At 36.8% G+C, this 11,656-nt stretch overlaps 1 non-coding gene across 1 annotated transcript; it reads right to left on the bottom strand.

The window, feature by feature from the left end:
- Nucleotides 1-1,833: 1,833 nt before the first annotated feature.
- On the bottom strand, nucleotides 1,834-1,905 carry Trnag-ucc. Its single transcript has one exon. It is a non-coding gene; the product is annotated as a tRNA-Gly (tRNA).
- Nucleotides 1,906-11,656: the final 9,751 nt, after the last annotated feature.

Genomic DNA, 11,656 nt, shown 5'->3' with positions numbered 1-11,656 from the left:
TCAGGTGACAGCCGATGCTGGCGAGGATGTGGAGAAAGAGGAACACTCCTCCATTGTTGGTGGGATTGCAAGCTTGTACAACCACTCTGGAAATCAGTTTGGCGGTTCCTCAGAAAATTGGACCTAGTACTACCGGAGGATCCAGCAATACCTCTCCTGGGCATATAACTAGGCTAGACTGTCCGGAAAATGAATCCAATGGCCCTTTCTTTTTACCCAGCACTGCCACTATAAGCACTTACAATAATGTCTGGATAATATATGAGTTTATGAACAATAGTGTTTAATATCAATTGTAAACTCAATGAGACTGAGAATATCTGGGAGATGAGCATGTGGGCATGTCTATAAGGAGTTATTTTCATTATGTTATTTGATACAAGACTTTCTCACCGTGAACATCCCTATCCTGTGGTCTGGAAGTTTGAACTATGTCAAAAAGAGAAAATGAACTGAGTACCTGCCATTTTTTCTTTATGAGTATGAATGCAATGTGACCAGTTGTCAAACACTCCTGTCACTGTGATTTTCCCCCCACAAGGATAGACTGTAATTTAAACCCCTGTCCATGTATTTTACTGTAATTTAGTTAGTGTCCATTCAATTTTCCCCATTTTGAGAGGAATATTGGTTTATTGAATTTTAATTTCTCATATATTGTTGTCTCAGTTAATGTTGTTATTGCTGTGATAAAACACCATATCCAAAAGCATTTGGAGAAAGAAATATTTTATTTTACCACACAGATTATAGTTGACCATCTAGGGAAGTCACATCAGAAACTCTGGCCCAGAATCCAAATACAGGAACTGAATCAGAAGCCATTTAGCAGTACCATTTAGTGGCTTACTCCTTGTGGCTTCCACAGTGTGCTTTCTTATAGGACCTAAGGCCACCTCCCTAGACCTCGCACCATACTTACCGGCTAGGCCCTCTCACTACAAACATTAGTCAGGAATATTCCCCTATAGGCTAGTCCACAGGCCAAGGTGATGGGTGGGATGGGGGGCATTTTCTAGATTGAGTGTCCCTTTACCTTAACAATTCTACCTTGTGTTTTGTTGACAGTTAATTAATTAATAGCCCTGGAAAATAGTGACTTTAATCTCTTTATCAGTTGATGGAGTTTTCAATATTCTTCAATATTCTACAGGGTTTCTCTTCCCTTCCTTTACTGCTTTCTGTAGAACACAGAACTACAGTTTTACTTATTCTCATGGTATGGTATTGTTTTTACTGTCTTTGATTTTATGCAAAAATATCAATAAAACACACTGAAGAAAATTTTAAGAGATCACCTTCATTAAATGACATTTGTGTATCAGTACTGTGGCTCATCAAACTCCAAGACAGTTGACAAAATATGCATGTATGAGCCTGCTTGGTACATACTATCTGTTTTAAGATTTTATCATATCTAATCACTGAGCATCTGCTTCTACAAATAATTCTTCTCCATTCTCATTTCTGAATGGGGATTAATGTAAGGCAATGAAGTATTATTTTCTTCTTTTGAATTGTAATCATTTGTCCCATCTATGTGCATAAATTCATTTTGATTCATGTTATATTGCTAGATATAAAAATAGTAATATTTGCCCAATAATATCATCCTCAGGTTTCTTGGTCCTTGTGGACATAGGTGATATTTCTTGGAAATTATTTATTTTTATTTTTTTTGGTTTTCAGAGACAGGGTTTCTCTGTGTAGCCCTGGCTGTCCTGGAACTCACTTTGTAGACCAGGCTGGCCTCGAACTCAGAAATCCGCCAGCCTCTGCCTCCCAAGTGCTGGGATCAAAGGCGTGCGCCACCACGCCCGGCAAGTTTGCTGCTGCGTTGGCCGGGAATCGAACCCGGGTCAACTGCTTGGAAGGCAGCTATGCTCACCACTATACCACCAACGCAGGTTATTTTTATTTATTTATTTTTTGTTATGGTTTCTTTCCAATTTCTGGGAATGTGTGGCTGAATCAATTAAATCCTCCTGCTTTCTTCTTAACTCTTCCAGACTCACATTTATTTTTCAAGAAAAGTAAACTCATTTTCTTCCTCTAAGTCAAAAGGAGTTAAATAATTGTAGTGCTATACTTTAAGTAATTACTCTCATTTTCAATGTGAATTATCATATTTCGCTTACATTTCCTTTAAAATTGAGCCATTATTTTATATTGAAAAATAACAGTATGTATTACAAGTTCTTGGACAACCAGCGCAACATAGAGATAATCAGTATAAACAAATAAATACAGAAAAATAAGCATGCATTGTTGGAGGATTAATACATAGTATTAAAGAAAAGATATCAGGGAATAAAAGTAAAAGTTTACTATTACTAGAGATAATATAAATAATGGATAAAATAAAATTACACACTCAGAAGCAATATTACACAACCTTATAGTTAAATTAGCAAAATCCTGTAGGTCTGATAGATATTGTGTGGGGACTAGATCATGCAAGATGGTAAACACTTAGACAATTTATTTTGGCTTCCTGAATTTCTTAGGCTAATATAAATATAATATGTTTATAAATTATTATTTGTAAACAAAATTATACAACTGACGGTCTTCTAAGTCACAAATAAGAAATATTTAACAGGGAAAAACAAATTGTGTGTTATCCAAATCAATTTACTGCAGAACTATTTTATTTTTGTACTAGGTAAGCTTCTAATTCACCATCTCTGTTATTTACAACTTTCAAAATTTGACCTAACATCTCACATCTCAACCAGTCAGGCCTAGGAAACTGTAATTCAAATTTCACTCTCTTGACTGTAATACTTCCAAATGTGTTTTCCATGAACTCACATAGCAAATTATCTGTTTAATAATGGGTTTTAAAATTTTGAAAAATCCCCCCCCCCAAAAAAAAAAGCCCAGGCGTGGTGGTGGATGCCTTTAATCCCAGCACTCGGGAGGCAGACGCAGGCAGATTATTGAGTTCGAGGCCAGCCTGGTCTACAAAGTGAGTTTCAGGAAAGCCAAGACTACACAGAGAAACCCTGTCTCGAACTCCTCCCCCAATGTTTTTTTGAAAAATTAGCTTAGATTATATCTCACTTATAACTCTCCAAAGTGAATAAATGATAAATTCAACATACAGTTTCAGAAATCATATGAATAAAAAATTATAAATGAAACCTGAAGACTCCTTGTAATTAAGGTTTGCATATTTTCTCCCTGTATATAAGCCTGCTAACCTAGGTATATTGAGATCATAATACAATAAAGCTTAAGAGTTTACAGACATATATCATTTTGTATGAATTGAGCTAAACTAAGTATAAATTGAGAACACTATGGCTGGTATAAAGTGTAGTTCAACTGATTACTTACAATGGAAAGCAAAACTAATGATATAATTCTTGAAAACAGTAAATGGCTTATAAAATAGTCTCTGTTGTAGCAAGAAAGTCTCATAAAATTCAAGTGGGTTTTGTTTTAAAACATTTTCTAATTATATTTAATTTAAAAAACAACTCAATATTTCTTCCAACTCCTGTAATATATGGTTGCATAGACGAAATTTAATTTGATAATTTGTTAATTTATGAATGCTTTCAAGTTATATATTGTAAAACAGTATATTTGAATTTTAAATGACAGTGAAAAAAATCTTTTGAAATCACCCACTTACATCTGCTCTGATTACAGACATTTGTATATTTTAACTGTGCTTACAAACATAGTCATCTCCATGGAACAACTTACCATCCTTCTGCTTTCCATTGTCATCAACTCAAGTCCAATTTCTCTTTTATTTGAATATTTTTCTCTATTTATTTACTTATTCATTTACCCACCTCCCCATTGCTGCCGCCATCCCAACCCCCCCAAGTTATTAGCATTTAACAATCTATATATTCCTGAACCAAAAAATTGATAAAGAAATGTGGTACATTTATACAATGGAATATTTTACTCAACTGTTAAAAAATGACATAAGGAATTTTGCAGGCAAATACATACAACTAGAAAAAATCCTGAATGAGGTAATCTAGATATTAGCTGCTAAACTAGTAAGTATTAAGCTATATATGATACTCAATATAGAATTTACAGACCCAGAGAAGTTAGGTTAAAAAGATGGCTATATAGGGAATGAATGGATCTCCCCTGCAATGAAGTAGAATAGGTTTTTCATGTGGACTAGGGGCTGGTGGGGACAGGAGTAAGAGGAGGAAAAAGAGAATAATTTAACTTATAACTTGAGAACATAGTCACATATTACTTAAAATCTGCATCACCAAACTAAGCACTCATTTGGTAGAACATGTTCCATGCCTTGCCGTCATCAATACTCTCCCCTCTCAAAAATAGTCTTACTGATACCTACCTAGTATTTTGTTAAAAGATGATGGATGTGAAATACATTTTTGAGCTCCATTCAAATGCACTGTCAAACACTTATCTTTACTAAATTCACTCCCTTCCCATATGTTGCTGTAAATCCCCAAACTGTTATAGTAGATGGCTGTGTTAATACTACATAAAAGGCAATTTATTTAGTTCCTTGTTGAATACAGTTAGTGAGACAAATGATTCAAAGAAAAGGGAAGTAGATATTAAAGGAGATTTTAATGTAGTTATGTGTATATATGGCAGCATATATACACAGACTTTGCAGACAAGGTTACAGAGAACAAACAATTTGAAATAAATGTAGCTATTCACAAATAAGTAAACAATATCTCAGATGACAGTATCAGAAAGTATTTCTTCTATTGTTGGACCTCAAAGTCTGTCTGGATTACCTAGAGATTTTGAAGGTCATCTATAGTAAATAGCAATACTGCCCACCTGTTTCTACATTGAAACAACAGAGGAAAATTTTACATTCTTTTATAAACCAAATCATCCCTTTTCTTACAAAACAAGCACATATATTCATAAATTTCATTAACAATCAATCCACTGTATTAGTGATAATGAGAAAAAAAATTACCCAAAATTGAAACAACAACAATTCTGCAGAATGAGTTCAAACTTTCTGGGATTTGCTATTTTACTCATGGACTTCTATATATCAAAAATAAGCTTTGATGCAAAATAAATTACAAACAATAGACAAAAGGACTGGCAGAAAGCAAAGACTTACTATGACAAATAACAAAGATTTTGCACTAGTGCCAGTATGGTCTAGAACAGTGGTTCTCAACTTTTCCTCATATTATGGATCCCAAGCAATAAACTTATTTCATTGTTTCTTCATAACTGTAATTTTGCTAGTATTATGACTCCTATTTAAATAGCCATTTTCAAATGGTATTAGGCAACCCCTGTGAAACTGTCATTCAAGCTCAAAGGAGTAATGACCTACAGGTTAAGAATCACACCATTTAACAGTAGAAGAAAGAGAACAGTAAAAATGAAATAGAGAGATGAAAACAACTACATATACTATAGTATTCTAACCTGGAAACCATGGGCTATGCAGCTCAGTGGAGCCTATATATTGGTCATGATCAGGATGAACGATGTTTTAAAAATCTGTCCATTTTCTACACTAATTACTTTCTCCTTTCATATTTTATTTTAAGACTTTAACAGTAACACATATATGAAATTGACCCTTTTAAAAAGTTCAATGGGTTATGGGTAATTCAACACAATATTTCTCTCATAAGTCTTTATGAACTTATGAAATTCACTCCTTTTTAGATACAAAGTTTTCATATGCTGATTTACTTGGAATTTTAAAACATTAAAAATAATTTTGAATAACTAAAGAAAACTGTATTATCACCCTTGGCCTTGATATTTTAGTAATAATTGACTATAATCAATTATCTCAATGAAATCTATGAGATCATTTTGGTCCATTTAACTGGGAAGAACATTAACATTTAACATATTTAAATATGTTTACATGTTTTTTATGAAAGATCATATTAATCTATTAAGACTGAGTCCCCTAATTTAATTAGAATCCTCTTTAGTCCCCAAATGTCATTTATGATTTTCAATGCTCATTATATGTTTTGTGTTGTAGCAAATGTCAGGTCATATTTTTATTATTGTTGAATGCTGATTAGATCAAAATTAAATTGAATTATCAGCTATTTGTGAAAACATATCAGTTAATTAAAGAGGGAAAGTCAATTTCTTTCAAATATCTGTTTAATACATATGTGTGTGTCAGTACAAACACATTCTTAAGAAACTAGGACAGAAAAATTCATGTCAATTATAATCCTCATTTTGGTAACTAGTCTCCATATCTGGTATTAAAAAACAAAACAACAACAACAACAAAAAAAACCTCCTCTACTGCGCATGTTTTCTGTGCTTCTTCCACCATTAGCAAACACATCAGCAAGTCTTGGTTCTTTTTCTGGACATGTGACCAGTACCATCCTTTTAATGGTAGACAAGCCTGCTGGTTTAACCATGCACAACTGACAGAAGACTACCAACAACTTTCTGTCTGTTTTTAAGCCCTGTTTAAGAAATGTGAGCCATACATGCACAATTTCTCAGATCAAGGATCAATGGCTAGACAAGTCATGGGCCCTAGAGGGAGAAGTATACCACTATTATTCTGTTAAATGGATAGAGTACTGAAAAGACTCCTAATAATTTACTGTTCCACCCATAGATTAATCCATAATCTCTCATCTCTCTTTAGAGGAACATCTGTTTGCAGTAGATTGTGATTAACATAGAGGATCATAATTGGCAAAAGTGCAGAGAATAAGACTGAGGAATGATCAGTCCTAAATGAGATAAATCTATAATTTTCCTCCTCTCAAGTCTCAGAGATAGGTTGTAGGTGTGGGACTAGAAAGACTGTGATATCCAAAACCTATAGATGACTAAAGCATATTATATTTATTATATACAGGTCAAATAGGGCAGTTACATATTAACTTGGAATTATTGAAAAAAACTTATGAAAATTCTGTTCAAACTCAAATAAGATTAAGATCTCAACATGGAGTAGTGTAGAAAACATGGAATTCCATCACTAGATAAACAGGGAACATAAGGAAATAATTGTTTCAAGAGATAATATCAGTTTTCTTTAAGAGTATTGCACCTGGTAAGTTGAGCATACATCAGTGGAAAGTCACATATGGAAGATTATAAGACCTACACAAATTGGATTTGATAGGTGATTTCTTTGAAAACAAAAAGTTGGCTATGTAGGAAAGGTAGACAGTCATAGGAAGAGTGATTAAAATCTTGTGATGAAGTATAACTTAAAACACACCACTTCTTCCATTTAAGAAGCCAGTCACTAAGGATTACTGTCCAGTCCAAGACTTACAAGAGGTAAAATGCCGAGTGGCTGATATCCACCCAAACATGCCTAACCTCTACACTCTGTTAAGTTCTTTGCCACCTTTCATAATTAGGTACACTCTCTTAGACTTGAGAGATGCTTTCTTCTGCATGCCCTTGCCACCCCAGATTCAAGAGTATTTCTCCTTTGAATGGAAAGACCTCTCTGACTGACCCTGCCAGGAGCCAAGGCTACCTGGTTTACAGACAGGAGCAGTTTTCTCCATGAGGAAAGTGGAACTAATTGCCCTCACTTGTAACTTGGAGACCACAAGAAAATTAACATCTACACAGATAGAAGTTATGCCTTTACCACAGCCACATCGATGGGTCTGTATACCAAGAGTGAGGACTGCTAACATCAGAGGGAAAAGAAATAAAATTAAAGCAGGAAATCTTGAATTTCTTGGATGCCCTGATGAATCCAACAACTGTGAATATTATTCTTTGCCCAGGACATCAGAAGGGAAGAGATTAAATGGTCAAGGTGAAAGAAGCGCTAGCCAAGGAGATAAGAGAAAGAAAACAGAGTCGGGGCTAGTTCAAGTCTTGGTTTAACTCCTCCCCTTGGTTAACTATCCTCATATGCACCTGCTAGAACCCCTGATTGTTCTCCTGCTATTGTTGACATTTGGAACCTGCACATTGAATAAGCTTATAGCCTTCATAAAAGAGAGAATAGGAGCAGTGCATCTGATAGTCCTGTGCCAACAGTATGAGACCATGAGTACAGGACCTAAAGATTATTAGTTAGTTACCTAAGATCCCCAAGTGTAGCACCAGGATTGGAGCTTGTAAAAGAAAAGTGGGGGAATAAGGGACCCTAATGGCTTTTTCCAGTCCCATACTTTCTTTAGAGCTTCCCCTTCCCTCCTGGGGTAAAGGTTAGGCCAAGTTTTATTCTCCACCCACAGGAACATTCTTAAGTAAAAAAAAAAAAAAAAAAAAAAAAAATCTCAGAATGTACTGACTGATAGTCATTTGACCTCTGGAAAGTCCCAGGTAGAGTCTAAATGTGTGTCATGCTTGCTAGCCAATAGATTTAAAGGTCAATAGGCATAGCAAATAAGTTTGAACTATAACGTTGCTGATGTAACCTGTGCCCCTAAAAAGTATAAAATCTGCTTGTAATAGCCATTTGATGTAGCCTTCTAGTCACTCATCTTGAGGGACTAATTGAAGGTTGTAGTGGCTATTCCTGGTTATCAATTTGACTATATCTGGAATGAACTACAACCCAGAATTGGAAGGCTCACTAGTGACCCTAATCTGGAGGCTGGGAGATAGAAGTTCCTGACCTGGACCTTGGTATGGATATCTTGAGGCATAGTGGATATGGATTCCAGAAGAATAAAACCGGGAGATCTCTGATTTCAAGGTCATCTGGGATTAAAGGTGTGGTGGCACATACCTTTAATCTGGGCTACACCTTCTGGTAGAGACTATATAAGGACATTGGAAGAAGGAAGACTTTCTCTCTCTCCTTTACCTGCTTGCAGTGTGGGACTTAGCAACTGCTAGATCATTGGAATTCCATTCACAGCTACTACTGATCATTGTTGGGAGTTGGACTACAGACTGTAAGTCATCAATAAATTCCTTTCATATATAGAGACTATCCATAAGCTCTGTGACTCTAGAGAACCCTGACTAATACAGAAGTTGGTACCAGGAGTGGTTCTAGAGAAGCAGAAGTATAAGGATGAATCTTTATAGTATTGGAATTGGATTGTTGATCCACCAGCACCTTCAACTACTGAAACCTCTCCAGATTTTCTCCCTCCTGGGAGCTCAGAGACTTTTGAAGACCCATGGATGAAACTATATTTCAATCTTAAAGAAATTAATACCCTTGATTTTCTTGAAGAATTAAGTGATTCGATGTACAAAGCTTTCTACAAGATGGGGGAAAAATCAGAAAATGGTTTTACTGGCTGATTGCTCTTAGCATCTCAGGAAAAAATGATGAATGAAAAGAAGGAATTGTGTGATAAAATTGAAAGGCTCCAGATACAAGTAAATGATCTGAAAGTTGCTAAGTGTGTTCTTGAAGAGAATCTTCTCTAGCAGCCTTAGAGCTCAAATTGCAGAAATTACTGCCACTATCAAGGACTTGAAAGATGCAAGGGTGGTGGTTCCCACCACATCTCCCTTTAACTCTCCTATATGACCAGTGCAGAAGACAGATGGATCATGGAGAATGAGAATTAGTTGACTACTGACAACTAAATCATGTGGTAACTCCAATTGCAGCTGCTGTACCACATGTAGTTTTGTTACTTGAGCAAATTAACACATCTCCTGGCACCTGGTATGCGGCTATTGATATGGCAAATGCCTTCCTTTCAGTACCTGCCTATAAGGACCACCAGAAGCAATTTGCTTTCAGTTGACAAGGCCAGCTGTATACCTTCACAGTTTTGCCTCAAGGATATATTTACTCTTCTGCCCTGTGTCAGGATATATTAACTCTTCTGCCCTGTGTTATAACTTACTTAAAGGGATATTGATCATTTGGCTCTTCCACAAAATATCACATTGGTATAATATATTAATGACATTATGCTGACTGGACCAAGTGAGCAGGAAGTAGCAACCACTTTGGACTCATTGGTAACACATATGTTTATAGGAGAACGGGAAATAAATCCAATCAAAATTCAAGGACCAGCTACCTCAGTGAAATTCTTAGGAGTCCATTGGTGCGGGGCATGCAGAGATACTCCTTCTAAAGTAAAAGATAAGTTATTGCACCTGGCCCCTCCTACAACCAAGAAAGAAGCACAATGTTTAGTGGGTCTATTTGGATTCTGGAGACAGCACATCCCTCACTTGGGTGTGTTACTTAGGCCTATTTACCAAGTGACTTAGAAAGCTGCTAGTTTTGTGTGGAGCCTGGGACAGGAGAAGACCCTTCAACAGGTCCAGGATGCTGTGCAGGCTGTTCTATCACTTGGAATATATGGTCCAGCAGATCTGATGGTACTTGAGGTGTCAGTGGCTAATAGAGATGCTGTTTGGAGCCTCTGGCAGGNCCCTGTAGGTGAATCACAGAAGAGACCTTTGGGATTTTAGAGCAAATCTCTACCATCATCTGGAAACAACTATTCTACCTTTGAAAAGCAGCTCTTGGCCTGCTATTGGGCCTTAGTGGAAACTGAATATTTGACAATAGGACACCAAGTTATGATGCAACCCGAACTCATCATGATCTGGGTACTCTCAGACCCTGAAAGTCATAAAGTAGGAGGTGCACAGCAGCAGTCTATTATCAAATGGAAGAGGTATTTAAGTGATTGGGTCAGAGCAGGTAAGGCACAAGTAAGTTATGTGAAGATGTTGCTCAAATGCCTATGGCTTCTACTCTTTTAACAATGCTATCCACTGCCAAGCATACACCTATAGCCTTAAGGGTTATTCCCTATGATCAGCTGACTGAAAAGGAGAAGACTAGGGACTGGTTTACTGATGGCTCTGCACGTTATGCAGGAACCACCCAGAAGTGGACAACTGTAGCATTAAAACCCCTTTCCGGGACAACCCTGAAAGAAACAGGTGAAGGGAAGTCTTCACAGAGGGTAGAAATTTGGGCAGTACATATGATATTACAGTTTATTTGCAAGAAAAAATGGCCAGATGTATGACTATTCACTGACTCATGGACTATAGCCAATGAATTGGCCGGATGGTCAGGGACTTGGAAATATCACAATTGGAAAATTGGTAAGAAAGACATCTGGGGAATAAGTATGTGGATAGATCTTTCCAAATGGGCAAAGCATGTGAAGATATTTGTGTCCCATGTAAATGCTCACCAAAAGGTGACATCAGCTTAGGAGTAATTCAATAATCATGTGGATAAGATGACCTGTTCTGTGGACAGTCAGCCTCTTTCCCCAGCCATCCCTGTCATTGCTCAATGGGCCCATGAACAAAGTGGCCATGGTGGTCGAGATGGAGGTTATTCTTGGGCTCAGCAACACAGACTTCCACTCACCAAGGCTGACCTGGCTACAGTGGCTGCTGAATGCAAGATCTGCCAACAGCAGAACCCAACAATGAGCCCCAGATACGGCACCATTCCTCAAGGTGACCAGCCAGCAACCTGGTGGCAGGTTGACTACATTGATCACTTCCTCAGTGGAAAGGACAAAGTTTTGTTCCTACTGGAATATATACTCATTCTGGTTATGGATTTGCCTTTCCTGCATGTAATGCTTCTGCTAAAACCACCATTCATGGACTCACAGAATGCCTTATCTATTGTCATGTTATTCCACACAGTATTGCTTCTGACCAAGGAACTCATTTCACAACCAAAGAAGTGCAACAGTGGGCCCATGATCATGGAATTCACTGGTCTTAC

Source organism: Mus caroli, chromosome X (assembly GCF_900094665.2).
Source record: "Mus caroli chromosome X, CAROLI_EIJ_v1.1, whole genome shotgun sequence".
Taxonomy (NCBI): domain Eukaryota; kingdom Metazoa; phylum Chordata; class Mammalia; order Rodentia; family Muridae; genus Mus; species Mus caroli.
Note: the sequence above shows the minus strand (reverse complement) of the source record. Positions and strands in the feature narration are given on the sequence as shown.